General features: G+C 47.8%; 1 protein-coding gene across 3 annotated transcripts in view; it reads right to left on the bottom strand.

The window, feature by feature from the left end:
* The window catches only part of prkn (parkin RBR E3 ubiquitin protein ligase), a 1,436,175-nt gene that overhangs the window by 1,403,629 nt on the left and 9,246 nt on the right, over positions 1-23,300 (bottom strand). The gene's annotated exons all lie outside the window — the stretch shown is intronic.

Genomic DNA, 23,300 nt, shown 5'->3' with positions numbered 1-23,300 from the left:
GGGAGGCTCTCCAACATAGCGAAAATAGTGGACTCACCCAGAAATTGGAAGGCCCACCGCCGAACACAGCACCTATCATTTTCGTGGCGACAGGAATGTGCCCAGGTGGGGGTTTGTGAATGCATGTTTCACGGGACCCTTTGCTCATCTAAGTCAGTAGCTGCCTCAAGTCAAGTCCAATTTTGGTCTCACAGGTGTCTGAACATTACGTGTGCACTGTAGACCTGGTAGGACCAAGTTTAAACTTATTGTATTTCTTTGGACAGCCAGGTACCCCAGTGGAATTCGCTTTAAACTTGTCTCAACTACCCCAGAATTGGCAACAAGTCAATTCAAACTGTCTTGCAGGATTCACAGGCCAGTTTTTTCCCCCTACTGACTCGTGCACCCAGGTGCCTGGAAGAATTTTGTGCTTGAGCAAGGAGCATTTGCGCTGTGTGCAAAAGAAGATACAAGTTAGGCATGGCACCCTCACACATTAATATCATAGAATGCTGTCAATGTGAGCAGCTCAAGGGCAAAGGGAGGACAGAATGTCATGAGAAAAAGGCAGCGCCATGGACACCAGGAAGGAAGAGGAGGGGCAAGACAAACAGGAAATGGGATAGTCAAGTACTGCCCTGTGGGAAGGGTGTAAAGACCTCAGACATCATCCTCAATGTGAAGAAGAACCAGTGCCGAAGGTGACTGAGGCTAAGCCATGAGGTGGTGACAGATATATGTCACATGATCCAACAAGAACTCAAGCCACACTCTATTGGCCCCAATGCCCTGCCGATAAAGGTAACTATCGCTCTCAATTTTTATGCCTCAGACTCTTTCCAGGTCTCAGCAGGAGATTGGTCTGATATATCCCAGTCAGTAGCACACAGCTGCATTAAGGCTGGAACCAATGCCCTATTTGCTTGTCTAGGGGAGCTCATTAATTTCCCTGATGATTTGGTATCTCAGATGTAGAGCTATGCCTTTGCCCAATTAGCAGGCTTCCCTCAGATATAGGGTGTTATTGATTGCACCCATTTTTCCATAAAGGCTTTAACTCACAATTCCGGGTCCTTTATCTACTGAAATTCTGTCCACTCACTCAATGTACAGGGGGTTTGTGACCACAACAAGGTCTTCTTTCAAAGGTGTGCAAGGTTCCCTGGTAGCTGCCATAACTCCTTTGTACTAAGGAGTTTACAACTCTGTCAGTTGTTACTGTTAGGCCTCCTAACAGTAAACACACTGTAGGACGAAGTATGCAGGAAGAAATAATGGGAGCTTGTGAGCAAGATACAGCAATAATCATGGGTGATTTTAATCTATATATAGATTGGGCGAATCAGATTGGCAAAAGTAGCCTGGAAGATGAGTTCATATAGTGCTTTAAGAGCAACTTCTTAGAGCAGAATGTGCTGCAGCCAAACAGAGAGCTTGCTATTCTAGATCTGGTAATATGCAATGAGACAGGATTAATTAATGACCTCATAGTAAAGGTGCCGCTATGTACATTCACTGAGTCTTGGCAGCTAACTAACATGCTGCAGAATATGTGTACCAGGTAGTGGTGACGAGACGATGCCATTTTCATGGCTGTGTCTTGTGAATCGACTCCATGGTTTCAATGCATCAGTACAGAATACTGTGAATAGGCAGCAACAATGACACATTTTCCTAGGGAATCCGTATCAATTCCAGGGTCAGCTACAGTTGATCAACATTTATAGAGTTCCCTCTCACCTGTCAAGTCAATGAATATCTCCTCCGAGGTGCAGGAACATGGACAACCAACCTTTCAAATGGACCTTTCCAAAGACCTTTTTATCTGCGCCCGAGTCGCCCAACTCAGGCCAGGTCCACGTCTGACACATCACAATGTCTGGGGTCACCCACCCCGACTCCTAATATAGCTCACTCCCAACCCCCATGCCAGACTGAAAATCTGGTGTTTGGTCAGACATTTTTAGAAGTCAGGTTCATGGAGCCTAGAATTCTCCTGACTCTGTGCACCCAATATGTGGGCGAAAATCTAGGTATATGGCTTACAGAGAATTGGAGGTCAGGCTTCGCAGGAGGTCACTAACCAGGCAAGTATCACCAGCATATACTCCAGGACCTGCAATACAGAAAGAAACTCAAATACCTCACAGATTAAACTGAGGTAGCGAAACCCCAGTTACAGGGCTGGATTTTCCGGCTGGCATCAGGATCCTAATGTCATGCCAATATAGGGGTCCAAGTTCTTCCATGTTGTCTGTGTGCCCTCTAGTGCAACCTACCTACTAAGGATGGCGGTAGGCTCCCGATGTTACAGGTCTAATCTGAAACCGTAGTGATGTCAAGCTGACAGTTCCACAGGGAGAAGTGGGCACTGCCAAGCCCAAGGAAGGCTTGCGTGAGGGCATCTCTACATGAAGGCACACTCAGCTGCCTGCATTGAAGTTATAAACTAAAAGATCCAAGCTGGTACAGCCATCAGTTGGAGGGGAAACCTCTCCACAGGCCTATTCATGGATAGGCTGAAGCCTTTCACATCTGCAGTCCCATCACTGGGGCATGGAGACTCTGGCTCCATTTACTCCTTAGCCTATCGCTAAGTTGATTGAACTGGCGGCCACCACACATGAAATACCAGCTCTGGTGCAAAACAGGCTCTAAGTGGGTCCTTAATTGGACTAAACCCAGTTTCCAGCCTGCCCCTAGGACAGTCCCTTGGAGGTGGGAATGTGTCAGGTAGCTGGCACCGTGCACATCCCCCTTATTGATCTGGATCCACATCCTCATCAAAAACGAATCAGTCCTGCCTTGGGCCATATCCTATCTGCGTACAGGGTTTTGTTGAAATCCATCCATTAGTTTTTGAGATATATTGTTTACAGACAAACAAACTAACAAACAGGCGTGAAAACATTACCTCCGGCCACCTTCACTAGCTATATTTAATCTCTCTTGACTTCCACCTTATCACAAATTTTCCCTTCTGGATTTTTTCCCCTTCTCCCCTGCTTTCCCCATCTCTGCACTTGCTTTAAACCTGTAATATCTCTAACCTTTTCCAGCTCTGATGAAGGGCTATTGACAGATGTCACCAGAATTGCTGAGTATTCACCGTAATTTGTGTTTTTATTTTACAGTATTTATATTCTTTATATCTAGTTTTTAGTTGTTTTAAGTTTTCTTTCTCTACACACTAACTTACAATAAGCAGTAGACAAAAATATTATTCACTTACTGCTGCAAGTTTACACAAACAATTTCATGTATTGGAGGTTAAAAAAAAGCAGCAGCTCCTTCCTCCTCTGCAGCAAATTCCTGACTTTAGCCCTCTTAACACTGCATTCTTTTCATGACCACTCTCTTCTACCACATTCTGTTACCACACTGTCAAAAAATCTGTAAAAGGATTTTGACATTCAGATCAGTTGCCAAAGAACTTTGATTTATCTTGCAATGCTCCCTCGACCCTCAATCAATTCACTCGTATTCTGCAATCAAATCCAACCAATTGGATCAAGTAAAATCCTATTTTTTGTACATTTACTTTCAGTAATCTCATCTTGAACCCTTTACTGATATTGTAATTACTCTGATGATTTGAGGATATGTTACCACTGGAAGTATTCCACAGAGAATGTGTAGCACAGCAACCTATTATAGAATTCCCAGAATTAAACAAGTAATTTAAGGAAACTATTACGAGCCTTGGTTGAAAGGGATTTTAGAGCAGGGAAAAGATTAAAAAGGAAATGTGAAAAATCATGGCACAACTCAAGCTACAGTGGTCCATTATAAGCAACTCCTTTCAAAATAGAGTAACTGGGAGTATCTCTTTAAATATAAAATGATCTTCTTTTTCAAATTTCTCTGTTTCACTCCATTCCTTTGGTGCCAGTAGCTGGCTTAAATTCATCCAGGAGATCATATTTTATGTATCAGTCCAGATAGGAAGGGGGAATTTTAACCCCTCCCACCCAACAGACACTGGGGGGATTGGGGGGGCAGGGTGTTGGAGGGGAGGCAGCAGTAGTTAACATAGAATGAGTGAATCCTGCTCCATTCCTGAACAGATAGAATTCCAAAATGTCTGATTATTCAGACATATGGGGCACACACATGAAGCAGGTGGAACCTCATACACTTCTGCAGATTGGGGTCCTACGACCTCATCATAATCAGGAAGTCTGTGAGGCCTAGGGTTACTAATCCTTCAGTATATTCCAAGAATTGAAAATCAATCTCTAGGGCAGTGCTGTGTGGAACCTAGGAGGAAAAATCATAAAAATTATGTGGAATTTCACTTTCTTTAAACATTTTCATTTATTAATAAAAACATTGAAGATAAGGGAAGATGGCTGTTTCAATATAAATCAAGGCTAATCCAATTGGGTACCAAAGACACCGAGATGGGGTGAATGCGGAAAAGGGTCAAAATGGACAAAAAAAGCCAACAAAGGCAGAGATGTAGAGATTTAAACACAATAGCAGGATCTCATTGGGGAGAATTTTCTCCATGTTGGGCAGTCCGAGCGGAAGTAGGTGCGGGCGGGCGCGGACCTGATCGCTGCCCGCGATCGGGTCCGCGCCGCCATTTTATGCAGGTGAGGCAATTAAGGCCTGCCCGGCGTATATCTCAACTCCCGAGGATAGCGGGAGTGGGAGGGCGGCGGCAGGCGTGAACAGACCGCCGGGTCCAATGGCGACCGGGTGGCCTGTTTAAATGAAGGCCTGGCAGCCCTTGTAAGGCTGCTCGCAATGGCTGCGAGAAGAGCACAGCAGAGGGCTACTGTGCATCACGCAGGTCCGGAGGGTAGGCCAGCGGGGCAGGCCAGGCGGAGGGTAGGCCAGTGGGGCAGGCCAGGCCGGAGGGTAGGCCAGTGGGGCAGGCCAGGCCGGAGGGCAGGCCAGCGGGGAAGTGTGCCCCTCATTTCTCAGATGAGTGCCTAGCTGCCTTCCTGGAAGAGGTAGCAGCGCGGTGGGAGTTCCTGATTCTAAGGGATGGGAAGCGGAGGCCTTCCCACCTGACCAAACGTGCGTGAGAAGAGGTGGCCGAGAGTGTGAGCTCCCATGGTGTGGTGCGGCGCACATGGGTCCAGTGCCATAAAAGATTCAACTATCTCCTGCACTCGGGAAGGGTAAGAACCATGTTGGCTGAGGTCACTTAATGCAGCCGTCACCCTTTCCCCCGACCAACCCCACGCAACTCTGAGTACAGTAACGGTATTGAATCCTTCACGGCATGTATCCCTTGCTGGGTGTGCCAGCAGGTATTGCCCATGCCGAGTTCACCCTGAGAGGGTTGAGCTAGGATAGGTTCTGCGCCCCCAGCATGTGTGACACTGACACCCAGAGTATAGAATGTGGGTGAAACTCAAGGATCTGCACCTAGGCATAGTGCTGGGACTGGGAAGCATGTTAAAGTCAGGGTGCTAACATGCTGGGAGGGGAGCTTCCAGGTGGCGGGGCATCAACCCATCTGTTGGTCTTTGCGCTCCACATGCTTGTGCCTCCTTGCTTAGCAAAGTTACACCTTGTGGTGCCACATGTGAAGGAGGCAGCATTTGGGCAAGGGGGAGGGGTCAGCCCTGGCTTCTTTGCATGAGTGTGTGGCAGCTGCGGGATAGCGAAGAACTGGAGTCCTACAATGTCCCACTCTGGTTGGGGTGGCGGGGATGCGATGGGACTCCAGGTACAGGCTGGACTAACCAATGTTCTTCTCTCCTTTTCAGGAGAAGACTGTGCGCAATTCCGCAGAGCAGATGCAGACTGGTGGAGGCCAGGCCCAGTTGGCGATCACGACACCTTTTGAGCAACAGGCCATGGATCTGGAGAGGCGCTATGCCTCCAGGTCCACCAGTGGCGGTGAGGCTGGGGTGCCACGGGGAGGCATGTTTAGCGAGCACTCAGGTCACCATGTGTGTCCCAGAAGCCATGGCACTGCTGAATGCTCAGTGATTGAAGTTTGCAACACGGGTCGACCATTGATTATGGAAGGATGAGTGCATAACGGTCCAGGGGACCGGCATGCAAATTGACATTGTCTGCACTGTAACTAATCAAACGTTCTTGTTCTTCCTTTCAGCATCACCGGAGCAGGGCCGGGAGGAGGAGGCAGAGGGGCCACCTCTCACCCTCCACTCACCAGCATCACACCATACCTGCCAGGCAGGCACCAGCACAGATACTAGCACCTCGGTGGGAATTAGATTTTCGGCTACTGTCCCGGGGCACGGCGGTGAGGGCATTTCACACTCGCTTGAGGTGCGGGCAGAGACAGAGAGTGCCCTGGGCGCTGGCAGCTGGAGGACTGCTGGGGACCAGGCACATGCTCGGTCGGTAGCTGATGATGTGTCTCTGGAGTCGTCCGTGAGGCAGCAAACGCTGGAAGTGCAGCAGGGTATGCAGGAGGATCTGGCGGAGATACATGAGGCTATGCGTGGCATGGTGCCCGTGCTTGAGGAGTCCATGCAGAGCATCACCAATGCATTGAGCACAATAGCCGAGTGACATGCTTCCTCCAAGGACAGAGTGGCGACTCACGTGGGGAGGCTCCTCCAGGAGAACAATCAGGGCCTCCTGGGGTTGCGCTGGGACCTGCAAGCCCTCACAACGGCTTTGACATCAGCTGGTCATTGCTCATGTGGGAGATGGTTTGGGCACCAAGTATCCCAACTCGGTGCCCATCCATCTACGGTCAGCAGGGAGGTCCGAAGCGACGTCACATCGGCGCAGCAACTGCCTGTCATCTCTGTGGACTCGTCTCATGTTGCTCCGGATGAGGGCAGCAGCTCCACCGCCCATCAGCCAGTGACCGTGGTATGTGATGAAGCTGCGGCGACTGGGGAGAAGCCAGCTGTGGAACTGGTTGCTCCCTCCCAGGCGGGGCCATCAAAGGCTCCACGGGCCCGAGGATGTCCGCCAAGGTCATCAAGGCCAGCAGGACAGCACAGTGAGCAGGCTGTCTCAGATGCCAGTACCAGCGAGGGGACAGCACCTAGACATAGCACCCATAAGCGTAAATTTAAGGCACCTTAGGCACACCACGGGTTTCTCACTGGTGCTTTTATGTTTGCCATAGCAGTTTATTGAAGACTTGGTGTGATGCGCAACACCATTTTTTTTGGTTTATGAAGTTACATTTGTTCTGTCAATAAATTTTGATATGTTGTCATGCCTCAGGGTGATTCCATACTCCTGCAAGTGGATGGGAACCCATGATGTTATGAGTGAGTTGTTTGACATTGAGCTTTATTGACAAAGGCCTCAGTTAATGTTACTATCCAGACAGATTTAGCACTCAGGTATCGAGCGTGGAGCCTGCAGCCTTGGAGTGTATTGAAAGTCGATCTGTGGTGGGCTAGCTGAAGGTTCTTTGAATTAAAGCCTCCCGGGTGTCCCTGCCTCCCTGGAGTATGCCCAGATCAGCGTCTACCCCCTCAGCGTTCTCCTGTGCGTGCTCATCCTCGGGCTCACTGCTGGACTCATCGTGTGCATCTGGAGCAACTGCGTCTACATCTTCCTCGTCCACTGCGTTGCCCCTTTCCAACAGCAGATTGTGGAGAGCACAGCATACAACCACTGTCAGCGACACACGATCTGGGGGGTATTGGACTGTGGTCCCTGAGCAGTCCAGGCATCGGAAGCACATCTTGAGAAGACCGATGGTTCTCTCCACCACAGCCCTTGTGAAGGCTTGGCTCCTATCGTACCGCTGCTCAGCCTCTGTTCTTGGATGGCAGAGAGGTATCATGAGCCACTTTTTGAGGAGATAGCCCTTGTCACCCAGCAGCCATCCATCCAGCCAGGCTGGAGCACTGAAGAGCCTTGGCACCTGGGAGTGCCTGAGTATGTAAGCATTGTGGGAGCTGCCTGGGTACCTTGCACAGACTTGCAGAATCTGCAGCTTATGATCACACACTATCTGCACGTTCAAGGAGCGAATCCCTTCCTGTTGACAAAGACACCGGGCTCACCTGCTGGTGCCTTGATGGCCACATGAGTGCAGTCAATTGCACCCTGGACGCAGGGGAAGCCAGCAATCGCTGCAAAGCCTCTGGCTCTGTCTGGCTAGCCTCATCCCAGCGGTAAAGGACGAAAATCAATGCACGCCTGAACAGAGCGTCTGTCACCTGCTTCACATAAGTGCGGACAGCTGACTGAGAGACTCCGCAAAGATCACCCACTGACCCCTGGAAAGAGCCGGAGGCATATGAGTTGAGGGCAGCTGTGACCTTTAGCGCCACTGGCATGGGGTTCCCAGCCACACAGTTTGCAGAGATCTCAGGGCCTATCATCTGACAAATGGAGGTGACTGTATCAGTCGGAGCCTCCTTCGGCACTGCACCTCAGACATATTGAGGTAGCTGCTTAGCCGCCTCTATACCCTGGCAGCAGAATAGTGGTGTCTTCTGCCTTGGACTTCCTGTTAGCCCTGAATCCCTTGTGCCTGCGCCTCTCCTCCCAAAGGTGGCTCCCCTGGGCTCCTAGCCTCCTCCCCGTTCTGGCCCTCTCTTCCTCCTCAGAGGAGGTGTCTCCAGCGGAGAGCACATCTCCCATTCCCAGGCTAAGGGAAGGCTTCCTGAAAGCTGCAGGCCCCAAAAATGATCTTTACTGTAGAGTCCTCATCTGAAGGCTTTTACTCCCGTCCAAGCGGTTGGTATGAGTTTTTAAGTATTCCTGCTCACACAGGCAAGTATCAGTAACTTTCACAATTACATACCTGACAGGTAACATTCGCGATCCCACTCACCCCTCTTATCCCGCCCCTGGATGAGGATTATACAAATGTCTCCTACCCACCTGCCTGTTGCACCCGTGCGACATCCTGAAGATCGCATGGGTCCCGAAAAATTACAGACAATTGCTGCCTCAAGGGCCTTAAGTACATGAATAATTAATGGCCCGCCACCTAAATATCGCGATGGCGCGTGGTGACGTCGGGATGCTCGCCCAACATCACCGCGCATCATTTTACTCGTTGGCATGCGGGGAAAATTCTGGCCATTAATATTTTTTAGCTCAGTCTCCCACTCCTCAAGGAAGTGTCCTAGGCCCAACCATCTTCAGTTGCTTCATCAATGTCCTTCCTGCCATCATAAGGTAGGAAGTGGGGATGTTCTCTGATGATTGCACAATGTTCAGCACCATTCGTGATTCCTTAGATACTGAAACAGTCCATGTCCGAATGAAGTAAGATCTGGACAATATTCAGACTTGGGTTGACAAGTGGCAAGTAACATTCGCACCACACAAGTGTCAGGCAATGACCATCTCCAATAAGAGAGAATCTAACCATCGTCCCTTGACATTCAATGGCATTACCATCACTGAATCCCTATCAACATCCTGGGGGTTACCATTGACCAGAAACTGAACTGAACTAGCCATTTAAATGCTGTGGCTAGGAGAATTCCTGGCTCTGCAAACTCAACCTTTAAAAATGTCTACCCGAGCTTCCAATTTCTGATCAAGAGCGCAGGCTAGAAAAGGAGCTGGGGAGGCGACCTCGAGAGTAGTGAGATATCAGAAGTCGGCCTGGCGCGGGTCAGGCAACTGGGGCCCAGATAAAAAGTGGGCCTTCTGAACAGGCCATCTGAGAAGTAGGTTGTCAATGGTAAAATCCCTGTGCCTCGGAGGAAATGTCATTGCCTTGTCAGGTGAGTGTCCAAGTTGTAAATGTTGCCTAACTGTTAGCTGTTACCTGGAACGGATGGCCCATCATGGGCTTTCATTGTTGCTGCCTAAAGTGTACTCTACTGAACCATGAAAGCATTGAGTGGATTCTCAAGACACAGCCATGGAGATGACATCATCTTGCCATCATTACATGGTACAAATATTATGCAGTTTGTATAGTTAGCTGCCAACACTCGGTGGATGGATGAATGTTGAACAGTGCCATATGCATTATCCCATCCACTTGCCCTCTTGCCGCCCATCTATCAGGACACGCACACACTGTTGAGCCTTGACCAGGTCCCTCACATCTGCACACTGTCATGGCATAACAGCGTGACTACGAGGCAATAAACCAATAGGGCTGTCAGTGATTGTGGAACACAGCATGCTACTTTGCAGGCACAGGTGCAACATACATGGCATCCGCGCAGAGCCATTTTCTCCACCACTGTCATGGAAGTATAATCATTTTCATAATATTTTTCTGGTCTATTGTGAAGTAGGTTTATGGGGGTAAGTATAGCTGGGTCTGTCTGTGTGTGATAATTACATTTGGAGTCAAATAGACTGCAAGTTTAAATCATCAAAAGAAGCTAGGAGCTTGACATGCTAATGAGTAAACATGGGTGCTGACTTGGCATGTAAGGTGTGAAAGGAATCTGCATTTTTAAGTAAATGAAGGAATATTTAGATTTCAAAGGGATTCAAGTCTGTTTACAACTAGCCAGATAAGCAAGGCTAAGGAATGTGTTTATTTTTCCCAAAGGTTACTGACAATACATAAGGACAACATTAAAATTTTTATATTGTGAGAGGGATACAGTTTCAAGATGTGTAGAACAATAGAATTTACATATTAAAAAGAGAGAAACATATATAAAGGAGAATGAAAGGCTATGTGTCAGGAGAAGGCCATGTAAAAGCTAACAGGAGTGTATGAAAAACCTTAATGAAGTCTCCAGCATATGTGCAGAAGTCTGCTGTTTAATAGAACTGAAGCTGGAGAAAAACCATTTGGAATTCCACTGTCCAGGATATTGTGTTAACTTGCTGAATCTGTTGTAAATCTAAAATCTATTTCGGACCGTTGCCTTAAAGGGAGTGTAACTGGGAGTCAGGTTAATAAGGAATTTTAGGATTTATTATAGTAATAGTAGTCTTATGTATGTGCTTGAAATATTTTATTTTGATAATAAATATTTTAATCTAACTTTTAAAATCTCTAAAGGCCTTGGCGGACTTATTACTTCTGAATTCAGTGCATACATCTCATAATAAATACAAACTGCAAAACTGCTGTGATAGCAGGACCAAGTTTCCCTCATGGATTTGGTCCACCTGGCACACATCATCTGCCATGTCATAACAACCACACCTTAACAGTAATCATTGATAATATGGTGAAAATTGTTAGTGCATGTAAGCATACAAAAGTGCATGAGAGCATTGTAATCTGAATGGGTTACAACCTTTTCGTCTTACATTTTTACTGATAGAATATCACACAAAGGAGACACAGGGGAATGGATGGGTCCAGCTGCCTCACATTTTTCTGACCAGGGCTCCATGTTTTGGTGGAAGAGATCGTCCTCAGCCCTGCTGTCCACCATAATGCTGCTGCTGCAACCAACAAGGCCTGGATTTAAATTGCGGTTGTGTTGAGCGCAGCAGGGAACCATCAGCACTCATGGATTCGGTGCAGGGAAAGGTTCAATGACCTGCTGCATTCTGGCATGGTGAATAGCTTGACTCATCCAGGCAGAGCGGCAAGGCAAGCATATCTTCATGCTGGAGCTAAGGTGTGAGACCTGCCACGTACCTCTGCTTCAGCATTGAGGCTTGTATGTGAATGCAGCTCATGCATGTAGGTGTGCACAGAACACATGTAAACAAGTACTGTGATGCACAGATGCAGTGAGGAGCGATATCCCTCCATGCAGTATATATCAGGCTAACATAAATTCAGGTCGTCATTGCAATCAAAAGGGTGAAGAAAGGCAGGGAGATGGCCTGGACTGGAGGTGGGTCAGCCTGGTTGAGACACATCTATCCTATAGAACAGATGGCCATGGAAATTGCCAGGGTACCTGAACAGCTGTCTGATGGTGGTGATGAATCACTGTTAGCAGGTGATAAAGGTGGTGTTAAAATCACCTTGGGACATTGTGGTAATGGTGGACCTCATTATGTGAGTTCACTGAATAGAATGGGATGTTGGCATGACAGAGGGTGCAAGCATGGGGATGCATCATAAGGCTAACAAGCATGGTTGAGGCAATGGCATGCATCAGACCGTGCTTTCACAATGGGAAGTGCTATACCTAAATAACTTCTTTTGTGTCTCACACAGGTCCCAGCCCTGATCCCTCAGCCCTCCCCCCCCACCACCCCCCCGCCCCCGACTCCCCCAGGACAGATTATTCCTTGGGCACCAAGAGGAGGAAGAGATGTCCAAGGAGACAGCGTCACATCTGACTAGCCCACATCCTGCCAAATCAGAAACAAGCACTTCAGAGGGATGTGGCATGCATGTAGAGTTGGTGGCATGGGTTGAAAATCACCATACCAGAGTGCAGGAGGACATGTCATAGACAGAGGCATCTGAGCACAGTCTCAGTATGAGAAGGGAGAAAAGTCACGATGATGCTCCAGTAGGCAGGAATGTGAAACTTCAGGAGTCACCTTTTGGGGCGCAGTATTTTGAGAATCAGCAGCAGATGTGTAGACATTTGGTGGAGTTCCCTGAGGCAGTGGGAGCTCTTGGACTGTGAGTGGAGGAGTTATGAACTCCCCATTGTCTCAGGGGCTCAGCTGCATGAGTTCTGACCATGAGAGATTGGCCAATCTTATGGAGAGACACATTCAGCAACACTCTAAGTGGATGCAAGAGAAGCGTCTCGACCAGGAAATGGTGCAAGCCTCCCTCAACAGCCTGGATCAGTCTGCTCAGAGTATGAGCACTGACATCCATGGAATACATAAGGAGCTGCATACCCTTATCAGGACAGTTACACTGTTGACACATTGGTTACTGGAATGGACAACTGCTGCATGCCAGCAGCCAGGCCCATCAACTCACCATGAAGGTCAACTCAGTTCCGTGCAGATCACTGAGAAGGGTGAAGGAACCGAGAGCTCCTCATCTTCCTCTACCTCCCCAACCTCTCCACCAGAGCCCACGTCTGCTGCACATGTGCCAGTGGCCATGGCTGCCTATGCAGAGATGATCGCAGTCTGAAGGAGATCCCCAATGGGTGCTTGCACGACGATGCAGGTCACCGTGCTCCTCACTGCCGTTTGGACGGAGATGTGAGCAGCTTACCTCCACCTCCTCCAAGTCAACATGGGGGACACTTCACATGAGTGTGCAAGAATGAAGGGCATCGTCTCGCCTACAGCACTAGTAGGTTCACCATGGTTACACTTTTCACATTGTCATGACAGTGGATAACAGCCCCAAATTACTTGCAGGCAGATTGAACTTTTAAGGGATGCATGTGTTTTTTTAAAAAGGCATACAACCAAAAGTTGGCTGAGAATGTAAAGTAACTACTTTCTTGATCGACTAGTTCAGAGAGAACATGGTATGTCGCACCTAAAAAGGTGTCAAGGCTGACTTCAGACAGAAACACTTGAAATGCAAAAGACTGAACATTAATCCCCTGTGGTTGTGGAGACAATGGAGACTGATTACCACATCTCAGCAGAAACCATCTCCTGTTGAGTTATATCTCAGAATGTGGAAATGATCTGAGTTGAAAGAAACGGACTCAGGACAAAAGACATGCTTGGTTTTTCCCTTCCAGGAATACACAAGGAAATGGTTTAAAAAGCTAGCTACAGACCTGATCTGTGTGTTCTAGTTCTGGTCTGCTGGTGTGTGCTAGTGAGAGTCACAGCAGAAGAAGATCAACTAGGCATCCCTTTGCAGCTTGTAAGCATATGCTCTCTCCTCTCCCTCTGTTGCTGGAGGCAAGAGGACTTTAAACTAGAAAGTGGGGGGGGGGGTGGGGTTGGGAAGGGCAAAACTCCAAGAAGTATGACTAATGGGAAACAAAGCAGCAGGTTAGCGTGTTGGCGGGGGGGAGGAGGGTGGATTCAACTTCATGGAAAATTATGAAAAAACTGAAAAGAAAGGAGAGCCCAGGAGAGGCTATTAAAGTCTCCAGAACACAAAATAGGACAGAGTGTTTGGAAAGGGCTAGGAATCTAACTTCAAGCACATCAGATAAAGGGACGACAATGAGAAAGGGGACGGGAAATACAGGACTGAAGGTGTTGTATCTGAATGCATGCAGTATACGAAATAAGGTAAATGAGCTTGTGGCGCAAATTGAAATTGGCAGGTATCATGTGGTGGGCATTACGGAGACATGGCTGCAAGGGGATCAGGACTGGGAGCTAAATATCCAAGGATATGCATCCTATCGAAAAGATAGGCAGGTTAGCAGAGGGGGTGGGGTTGCTCTGTTAGTAAGAAATGAAATTAAATCGATAGCAAGAAATGATGTAGGGTCAGATGATGTAGAATCTGTGTGGGTAGAGTTGAGGAACCGCAAAGGTAAAAAACCATAATGGGAGTTATGTACAGGCCTCCGAACAGTAGTCACGACGTGGGGCACAAGATACACCAGGAGATAGAAAAGGTGTGTAAGAAAGACAAGGTTACAGTGATCATGGGGGATTTCAATATGCAGGTAGACTGGGAAAATCAGGTTGCTAGTGGATCCCAAGAAAAGGAATTTGTGGAATGTCTACGCGATGGCTTTTTGGAGCAGCTTGTGGTGGAGCCCACTAGGGAACAGGCAATTCTAGATTTAGTGATGTGTAATGAGGCAGATTTGATAAGGGAGCTTAAGGTGAAGGAATCCTTAGGAGGAAGTGACCATAATATGATAGAATTTACCCTGCAATTTGAGAGGAAAAAGCTGGAATCAGATGTAACGGTATTACAGTTGAATAAAGGCAACTACAGAGGCACGAGGGAGGAGCTGGCCAGAATTGACCGGGAGATGAGCCTAGCAGGAAAGACAGTGGAACAGCAATGGCAGGAGTTTCTGGGAGTAATTTGGGAGACACAGCAAAAATTCATCCCTAGGAAGAAGAAGCATACTAAAGGGAGGACGAGGCAACCATGGCTGACAAGGGAAGTCAGGGACAGCATAAAAGCTAAAGAGAAAGCATACAATGCGGCGAAGAGCAGTGGGAAACCAGGGGATTGGGAAACCTACAAAGACCAACAGAGGACTACTAAAAAAGAAATAAGGAGGGAGAAGGTTAAATATGAGGGTAAACTAGCCAGGATTATAAAAGAAGATTGCAAGAGTTTTTTTAGATATATAAAGGGTAAGAGAGAGGCAAAAGTGGACATTGGGCCGCTGGAAAATAACGCTGGAGAAGTAGTAGTGGGGAACAAAGAAATGGCGGAGGAACTGAATAGGTACTTTGCGTCAGTCTTCACAGTGGAAGACACGAGTGACATCCCCAAAGGTCAAGAGAGTCGGGGGGCAGAGGTGAGTATGGTGGCCATTACCAAGGAGAAGGTGCTAGGAAAACTGAAAGGTCTGAAGGTGGATAAATCACCTGGACCAGAAGGATTACACCCCAGAGTTCTGAAGGAGATAGCTGAAGAGATAGTGGAGGCGTTAGTGGTGATCTTTCAGGAATCACTGGAGTCAGGGAGGGTCCCAGAGGACTGGAAAATCGCTAATGTAACCCCCCTGGTTAAGAAGGGAGTGAGGCAAAAGACGGGAAATTACAGGCCGAGCCTGACGTCGGTCGTTGGTAAGATTTTAGAGTCCATTATTAAGGATGAGATTTCAGAATACTTGGAAGTGCATGGTAAAATCGGGCAAAGTCAGCATGGTTTCATCAAGGGGAGGTCATGCCTGACAAATCTGTTAGAATTCTTTGAGGAGGTAACAAGTAGGTTAGACAAAGGAGAGCCAATGGATGTTACGTACTTGGACTTCCAGAAGGCCTTTGACAAGGTGCCGCACAGGAGGCTGCTCAGTAAAATAAGAGCCCATGGTGTTAGAGGCAAGGTACTAGCCTGGATAGAAGATTGGCTGTCTGGCAGGAGGCAGAGAGTGGGGATAAGGGGGTCCTTCTCAGGACGGCGGCTGATGACTAGTGGCGTTCCGCAGGGGTTAGTGTTGGGACCACAACTTTTCACTTTATACATTAATGATCTAGATGAAGGAACTGAGGGCATCCTGGCTAAGTTTGCAGATGATACAAAGATAGGTGGAGGGACAGGTAGTATTGAGGAGATGGGGAGGCTGCAGAAGGATTTGGACAGGTTAGGAGAATGGGCAAAGAAGTGGCAGATGGAATACAACGTGGGCAAGTGTGAGGTCATGCACTTTGGTAGGAAGAATAGAGGCATAGACTATTTTCTAAATGGGGAGAGAATTCAGAAATCTGGAGTGCAAAGAGACTTGGGAGTCCTAGTCCAGGATTCTCTTAAGGTTAATTGCAGGTTGAGTCGGTAGTTAGGAAGGCAAATGCAATGTTGGCATTTATTTCGAGAGGACTAGAATATAAAAGCAGGGATGTGCTGCTGAGGCTTTATAAGGCTCTGGTCAGACCACATTTAGAATATTGTGAGCAATTTTGGGCCCCGTATCTCAGATGTGCTGGCCCTGGAGAGGGTCCAGAGGAGGTTCACGAGAATGACCCCAGGAATGAAAGGCTTAATATATGAGGAACGTTTGAGGACTCTGGGTCTATACTCGATGGAGTTTAGAAGGATGAGGGGGGATCTGATTGAAACTTACAGAATACTGAAAGGCCTCGATAGAGTGGACGTGGGGAAGATGTTTCCATTAGTAGGAGAGACTAGGACCCGAGGGCACAGCCTCAGAGTAAAGGGAAGACCTTTGAGAACAGAGATGAGGAGAAACTTCTTTAGCCAGAGAGTGGTGAATCTATGGAATTCATTGCCACAGAAGGCTGTGGAGGCCAGGTCATTGAGTGTATTTAAGACCAAGATAGATAGGTTCTTGATTGGTAAGGGGATCAAAGGTTACGGGGAGAAGGCGGGAGAATGGGGTTGAGAAACTTATCAGCCATGATTGAATGGCGGAGCAGACTCGATGAGCCGAATGGCCTAATTTCTGCTCCTATGTCTTATGGTCTTATGGTCTAAGACAGCAAAGCCACAACCAAAATTGGAAATAGGACAGCTCCTTTAGCTAACCTGTAGAACCAAGCATCTCTAACTCAACTGCTCAACTACCAAAGTCAGCTCTTCCGGGATCACCCAACTTAACAGCCACAAAGTTTCGCCATCTGAGCCTTGCAGACAAGCCAAAGACTGATTCATATATGTTTTTTAACTTTTACTTTTGTACTCAACTTCTCATTTCTTATCTATGTGTTTGTGTGTTTCATTTTTATTATTTTTTCTCAGGTTTTTAGTAACTAATAAACTTACTCTTTCTTTGACTCAAGAAAGCTGGTTAAATTGGCTTCTTCTGAAATACAAATACATTTGGACTGGGAAAAGATATCCAGGAGGAAAGGGAGCCCTTTCACATTAACCTTGGTGTGACCAACCGAGGGAGTTGAATAAAGAAGGGGAGCTAGCTCATTCCTCCTCACCTAGGAACATAACAAAATTGAGGTCCTGTTCAGGAAGTTAACAATTGGGGGTATCTCAGCTGGGATCATAACAAATTGGAGGATCTCGCCTGGGGACCGGTCGTAACAAATTGGGGGCTCAGTGCCGGAATAGTTCCCACGGACATAGCAATAGAATTAGAGTGGGGGAAGTAAGTTGCTCCTTTGAAACCAATTTTAAAAACTGCAAAAAGATTTTCTTGAGTCTGTACTACTAAAGTGTAGAATTCTCCACATTTGATGCCAGCCTTTTCCTAGGAGAAGCGGAAGTTACTTTTGAGAATTTAAAAGTTTTATCCCTCGAAGAGTTAAAAGAGTTAGCTGGGCACTTAGGACTAGGGATTCGCTCAAATAGGATGACACGTGTAATATAACAATGAGTGGCAGAATTTTTCACTGAGCGGGCAGGCGCATGCCTGACCTGCTGGAGCGTAAAATGACGTGCGATGATATCGGGTGAGCGTCCCGACGTCATTGTGCACTTGCGCGATATTTCACTCGGTGGATGCATGCGGGAGTCGGAGCCGTGCCTGCCATTAATTAACAGCCCAGTTAAGGGCCTTGACAACCCAACTGATGGCAATTTAACGAGTTTTCGCTCATCGCACAGGAAAAAAGGACAGGAAGGCTGGAAACAATTTGCAAAACCTCACCCACAGATGGGATAAGAAAGGTCAGCAGCATTGTCAATGTGAGTAGTGAGGGGTTTTGGAGATAACTTGCTGCTGCTGGCTTATTGAGACTTGGCAGCTTATCCGCTGATTGGAGCTTCATTCCTAGCATTTCCAGGCTTCTTTTCTGGACTCAAAGCTGTCTTCCAGGCTCCCTGAGGGTTTGGACCATGTGGACCCTTCCAGACAGCATTCCCTTACCCTGGTAATAGGGATTGTGGTCTCCGTTGGAGGCACCTCCTCTGAGGAAGAACAGAGGGGCATAAAGGAGAGGAGGCCAGGTGTCCCAGTGCAGCTTCCAGGGGAGGGACCTGTGGGAGGAGAGGCGCAGGCACAAGTGGTGCAGGGCCAACAGGAAGTCCAAGGCGGAAGGGGCTGCAGAAGACACCACTATCCTGCTGCCAGAGTTTACAGGCAGTGACGCAGCTACCTCAATATGTCTGAGGTGCAACGCTGAAGGAGGCTTTGCCTCACAAGGGAGACCGTGACCTCCAATTGCCATTGGACCTGACAGCCGACAGACCCCCGCCCCCACTCAGCCCTTCCCGGCCAGTGATGAGCCATGTTTCACACTGAGCGGTCCTTAATTGGCTTGCCAGCGTGACCGTGAAATCACAGTCAGGCCCTGATCGCACCCAGTGGCTAGATTACAGACCACCCCACCCGCCCCCGCCGAGCCCGCCTGACGAGGGCAAAATTCTGCCCTATGTCGCAAACGTAAGATAAGACTATGAAAAAAAGTGGAATTGCTGGAAACGCAGCTAAACAGGAACAAAAAGAGGTAGGACTCCAAGCATTAGGATATGAGAGAAAAAGAAGACAAAGAGGAAAGGGAAAAGGAAAGAGAGAAAAAGGAAAGGGAAAGAGAGAGAAGGAAAGAAGAGGAACCTTTCCAAAGAGAAAGGGAAAGAGAGAAAAAGGAAAGGGAGGAACAGGAAGCCTTCCAAAGAGAACGGAAAGAGAGACAGGAAAGAGAAAGGGAAAGGGAGGAAGCTTTCCAAAGAAAACTACGTGAACTAGAAAGAGAGATAGGCATCCCATAAAATAACACTCGCAAGCAGTTAGGGAAGAAACTGAAAGGGCTGGAGGAAGCCAGCCGAGATCTGTAGGAATACACTCAGCCCTTCCCGGCCAGTGACGAGCCATGTTTCACACTGGGTGGTCCTTAATTGGCCCGCCAGCGTGACCATGAAATCACAGTCGGGCCCTGATCGCATCCAGTGGCTAGATTACAGATCACCCCACCCGCTCTGAGAGAGCCCAGAATAGTTCAAATGCCTTAAAGGGGGCAATAGAGACTGTAAGGGTTGAGTAACTAGGCAAGGGCTACTTGCAATCAAGGAGGCAGGGAACACGCAGCCAAAGTCTGCAGAGAGGCAGAGAGCTGGAGAGTGTTCAGAGGCCCAAAAGGAGACGATAGAACCAGTGAGGGTTGGAGTAGTTAAGAAACAGCTTCTTGAATTTAAAAGTTAACGAGGTTCCAGGAGATACTGGTGGAATTTAAACCAGGCAGAGAGGGTGACCTTTAAACTAAGTTAAGAGGTACATTTTTTGCAGAATTAAACAGGGGCCAGGCAATTCCAAGACAAGCAAGGAAGCAGAGAGAGCGGTGCCATGCCTGGCTGCAGAGCCACGATAAGTTAAAAAAGGCGAAAGACAGGCCTGCAGATGCACAAAGAAACAAGGTAGAACCTGAACAAGTTAAGAGGATCAAAGCTAGACCAGCAGTAATAAAAGAAGTCCATGAGAGACCTGTAAAGGTTAAAAAGGAGGATAGGAATAGGCCAATGGTCTGTTTGGCAGACAGCTTCATAGCAGATTTAAATAGGGATGGTGGGGATTCCCAAACAGAAAGGCAGATAGTGAGGGAGATGCCTCACCCAGTTGAAAAGCCACAAGGGAGTACAGCAGGAGCTGAACATCCACTTGGAGGCGGTAATGTTCCAGGAGACGTAGACCAGGTTAGGGGAACATGAGAGGAGAGTGCTAGAGGGGGACCCAAACCAGGCAGTCAGCAATACCTAGAGGAGTGTGCAAGAGGGGGACCCTGGGACAGACAGTCAACAGCACTTAGAGGAAAGTGTGAGAGGAGGACCCTGGGACAGGTATTCAGCTGCACCTAGAGGAGAGTGCGAGAGGAGGACCTGTTTCTACCTGTCACAGCCGAAGTGTGACGTCAAAGGAAAACAGATAGGTTTTCCTATCCAACAGATTGGTAGGTATCTCTTCTGTGTCTCTTTTGACTGGCCAAGTGGTTTGAATCAGGAGACGTAATTACAGTTGAAGAGTACAGTTAAGAAATTACTTTTAAAATATTTAACATCCAAATTAATTAATTAAATAGAATAGAGATGGCTGGGCAGGCAATATGTTGCAGCTGTAGTATGTGGGAATTGGTGGATGCCGGTACAATCCACAATGACCACATCTGCAGCAAGTGTTGGCTGCTCGAAGAACTTTGGCTCAGAGTTAATGAGCTAGAGTCTGAGCTGCGGACACTGCAACACATCAGGGAGGGGGAAAGTTACCTGGACATTGTGTTTCAGGAGACAGTCACACCCCTTAGATTAATTACATCAAATTTGGGCCGTGGTCCGGGACAGGAGGGTGTGACTGCATGTGAGGCAGGTATGGGGATCCAAAATTGAGCTTTGGAGGAGCCTCAGCCAGTGCCCTTGTCCAGTAGGGACGAGGTTCTTGGTTCTGGTGTGGGCAAGGCACAGACTGCAGGAAGGATGAGCAAACTGACCACAGCACCGTGGTACAGAGTGCCATTCAAGTTGGGGAGGAAAGAGAAATGTAGTAATAATAGGGGAAAGCATAGTTATGGGAATAGATATTGTTCTCTGCAGCAAAGATAGAGAGTCCCGAAGGCTGTGTTGCCTATCTGGTGCCAAGGTTACGGATATCTCTTCTGGGCTGTAGAGGAACTTGGAGTGGGAGGGGAAGGATCCCAGTTGTCGTGGTCCACATAGGTACCAATGACATAGGTAGGACTAGGAAAGACTGCCCACCGGGATGGTCTGATGGCTCTCCGCTTCTTCCTCGAACAAAGGCCCGAATAATCCCCATCCACCACTACTCACCTCCGTCTGGCTGAACTTGTTCTCACACTGAACAAGTTCTCCTTAAAGTCCGCTCACTTCCTCCAAATAAAAGGTGTGGCTATGGGTACCCGCATGGGCCCCAGTTATGCCTGTCTCTTTATGGGGTGTGTGGAACATTCCTTGTTCCAGTCCTACTCCGGCCCCCTCCCACAACTCTTTCTCCGGTACATCGATGATTGCTTCGGTGCTGCTTCATGCTCTCGTCTGGACCTGGGAAAATTTATTAATTTTGCTTCCAATTTCCACCCCTCCAGCATTTTCACATGGTCCATCTCTGACACTTCCCTTCCCTTCCTTGACCTCTCTGTCTCAATTTCTGGTGATAGACTGTCCACCAATATTCATTTCAAGCCCGCCAACTCCCACAGCTACCTCGACTACAGCTCCTCACACCCCGCTTCCTGTAAGGACGCCTCCGTCGCATCTGTTCTGATGATGCCACTTTCCAAAATAGTTCCTCTGACATGTCTTCCTTCTTCCTTAACCGAGGTTTTCCACCCACGGTGGTTGACAGGGCCCTCAACCGTGTCCGGCCCATCTCCCGCACATCCACCCTCACACCTTCCTCTCCCTCCCAGAACCATGATAGGGTCCCCCTTGTCCTCACTTATCACCCCACCAGCCTCCGCATTCAAAGGATCATCCTCCACCATTTCCGCCAACTCCAGCATGATGCCACCACCAAACACATCTTCCCTTCACCCCCCTGGCGGCATTCCGCAGGGATCATTCCTTCCGGGACACCCTGGTCCACTCCTCCATCATCCCCTACACCTCAACCCCCTCCCACGGCACCTTCCCATGCAACCACAGAAGGTGCAACACCTGCCCCTTTATTTCCCCTCTCCTCACCGTCCAAGGGCCCAAACACTCCTTTCAAGTGAAGCAGCATTTCACTTGCACTTCCCTCAACTTAGTCTACTGCATTTGTTGCTCCCAATGCAGTTTCCTCTACATTGGAGAGACCAAACGCAGACTGGGTGACCGCTTTGCAGAACACCTTCAGTCTGTCCACAAGTGTGACCCAGACCTCCCTGTCGCTTGCCATTTCAGCACCCCACCCTGCTCTCATGCCCACATGTCCCGTCCTTGGCTTGCTGCATTGTTCCAGTGAAGCTCAATGCAAACTGGAGGAACAGCACCTCATCTTCCAACTAGGCACTTTACAGCCTTCCGGACTGAATATTGAGTTCAACAATTTTAGATCATGAACTCTCTCCTCCATTCACATCCCACCTATTTCCATTATTTTTTAATGTATTTCCATCCATGTTTTATCTCTACCTTTTAGCCTATTTCGATCCCTTCCTTTCACCCCACACCACCCCCACTAGGGCTACCTGTACCTTGCTTGTCCTGCTTTCTATCCTTAATTAGCACATTCCTTAGATAATATCACTACCTTCAACACCTCTTTGTCCTTTTGTCTATGACATCTTTTGGCTATCTCCACCTATCACTGGCTCTCTATCCAGCTCTACCTGTCCCACCTCCCCACCCTTAAACCAGCTTATATTTCACCTTTTCTATTTTTACTTAGTTCTGTTGAAGAGTCATACGGACTCGAAACGTTAACTGTGTTCTTCTCCGCAGATGCTGCCAGACCTGCTGAGTTTTTCCAGGTATTTTTAATTTTGTTTTGGATTTCCAGCATCTGCAGTTTTTTGCTTTTAACTAGGAAATAGGTCCTGCTGAGTGACTACGAGCAACTCGAGGCTAAATTAAAAAGCAGAACCACAAAGGTAATAATCTCCAGATTACTACTTGAGCCACCTGCAAATTGACATAAGGTAAATAAAATTAGAGAGGTAAATGCGTGGCTCAAAGATTTGGTGTGGGCGAAATAGGTTCTGATTCATGGGGAACTGGCACCAGTACTGGGGAAGGAGAGAGCTGTTCCATTGAGACAGACTTCATTTGAACCTTACTGGGACCAGTGCCCTGGCGAATTGTATAACTAGGGTTGTAGATAGAAATTTAAACTAATTAGTGGGGGGGAGGGTTCAATTGAAGGGAAATTTTAAAAATAGAAAAGAAACGAGAGAGCAGAGTTGCAGGGCAGAGAAGAGGCAAACAATAATCAAAGTGTGACAGGAAGGGGCAGAAAATATAAGAGAAGAGTGCAGCAGATATCAGAGCCAGAATGAGCAATAATGGTAAAAAGTCTAAGCTTAAGGCTCTTTACTTGAATGCACACAGCATTTGTAACAAGATAGATGAGTTGACGGCACAAATAGAAATA

The sequence above is a fragment of the Cetorhinus maximus genome, chromosome 14, assembly GCF_964194155.1.
Source record: "Cetorhinus maximus chromosome 14, sCetMax3.hap1.1, whole genome shotgun sequence".
Taxonomy (NCBI): Eukaryota; Metazoa; Chordata; class Chondrichthyes; order Lamniformes; family Cetorhinidae; genus Cetorhinus; species Cetorhinus maximus.
Note: the sequence above shows the minus strand (reverse complement) of the source record. Positions and strands in the feature narration are given on the sequence as shown.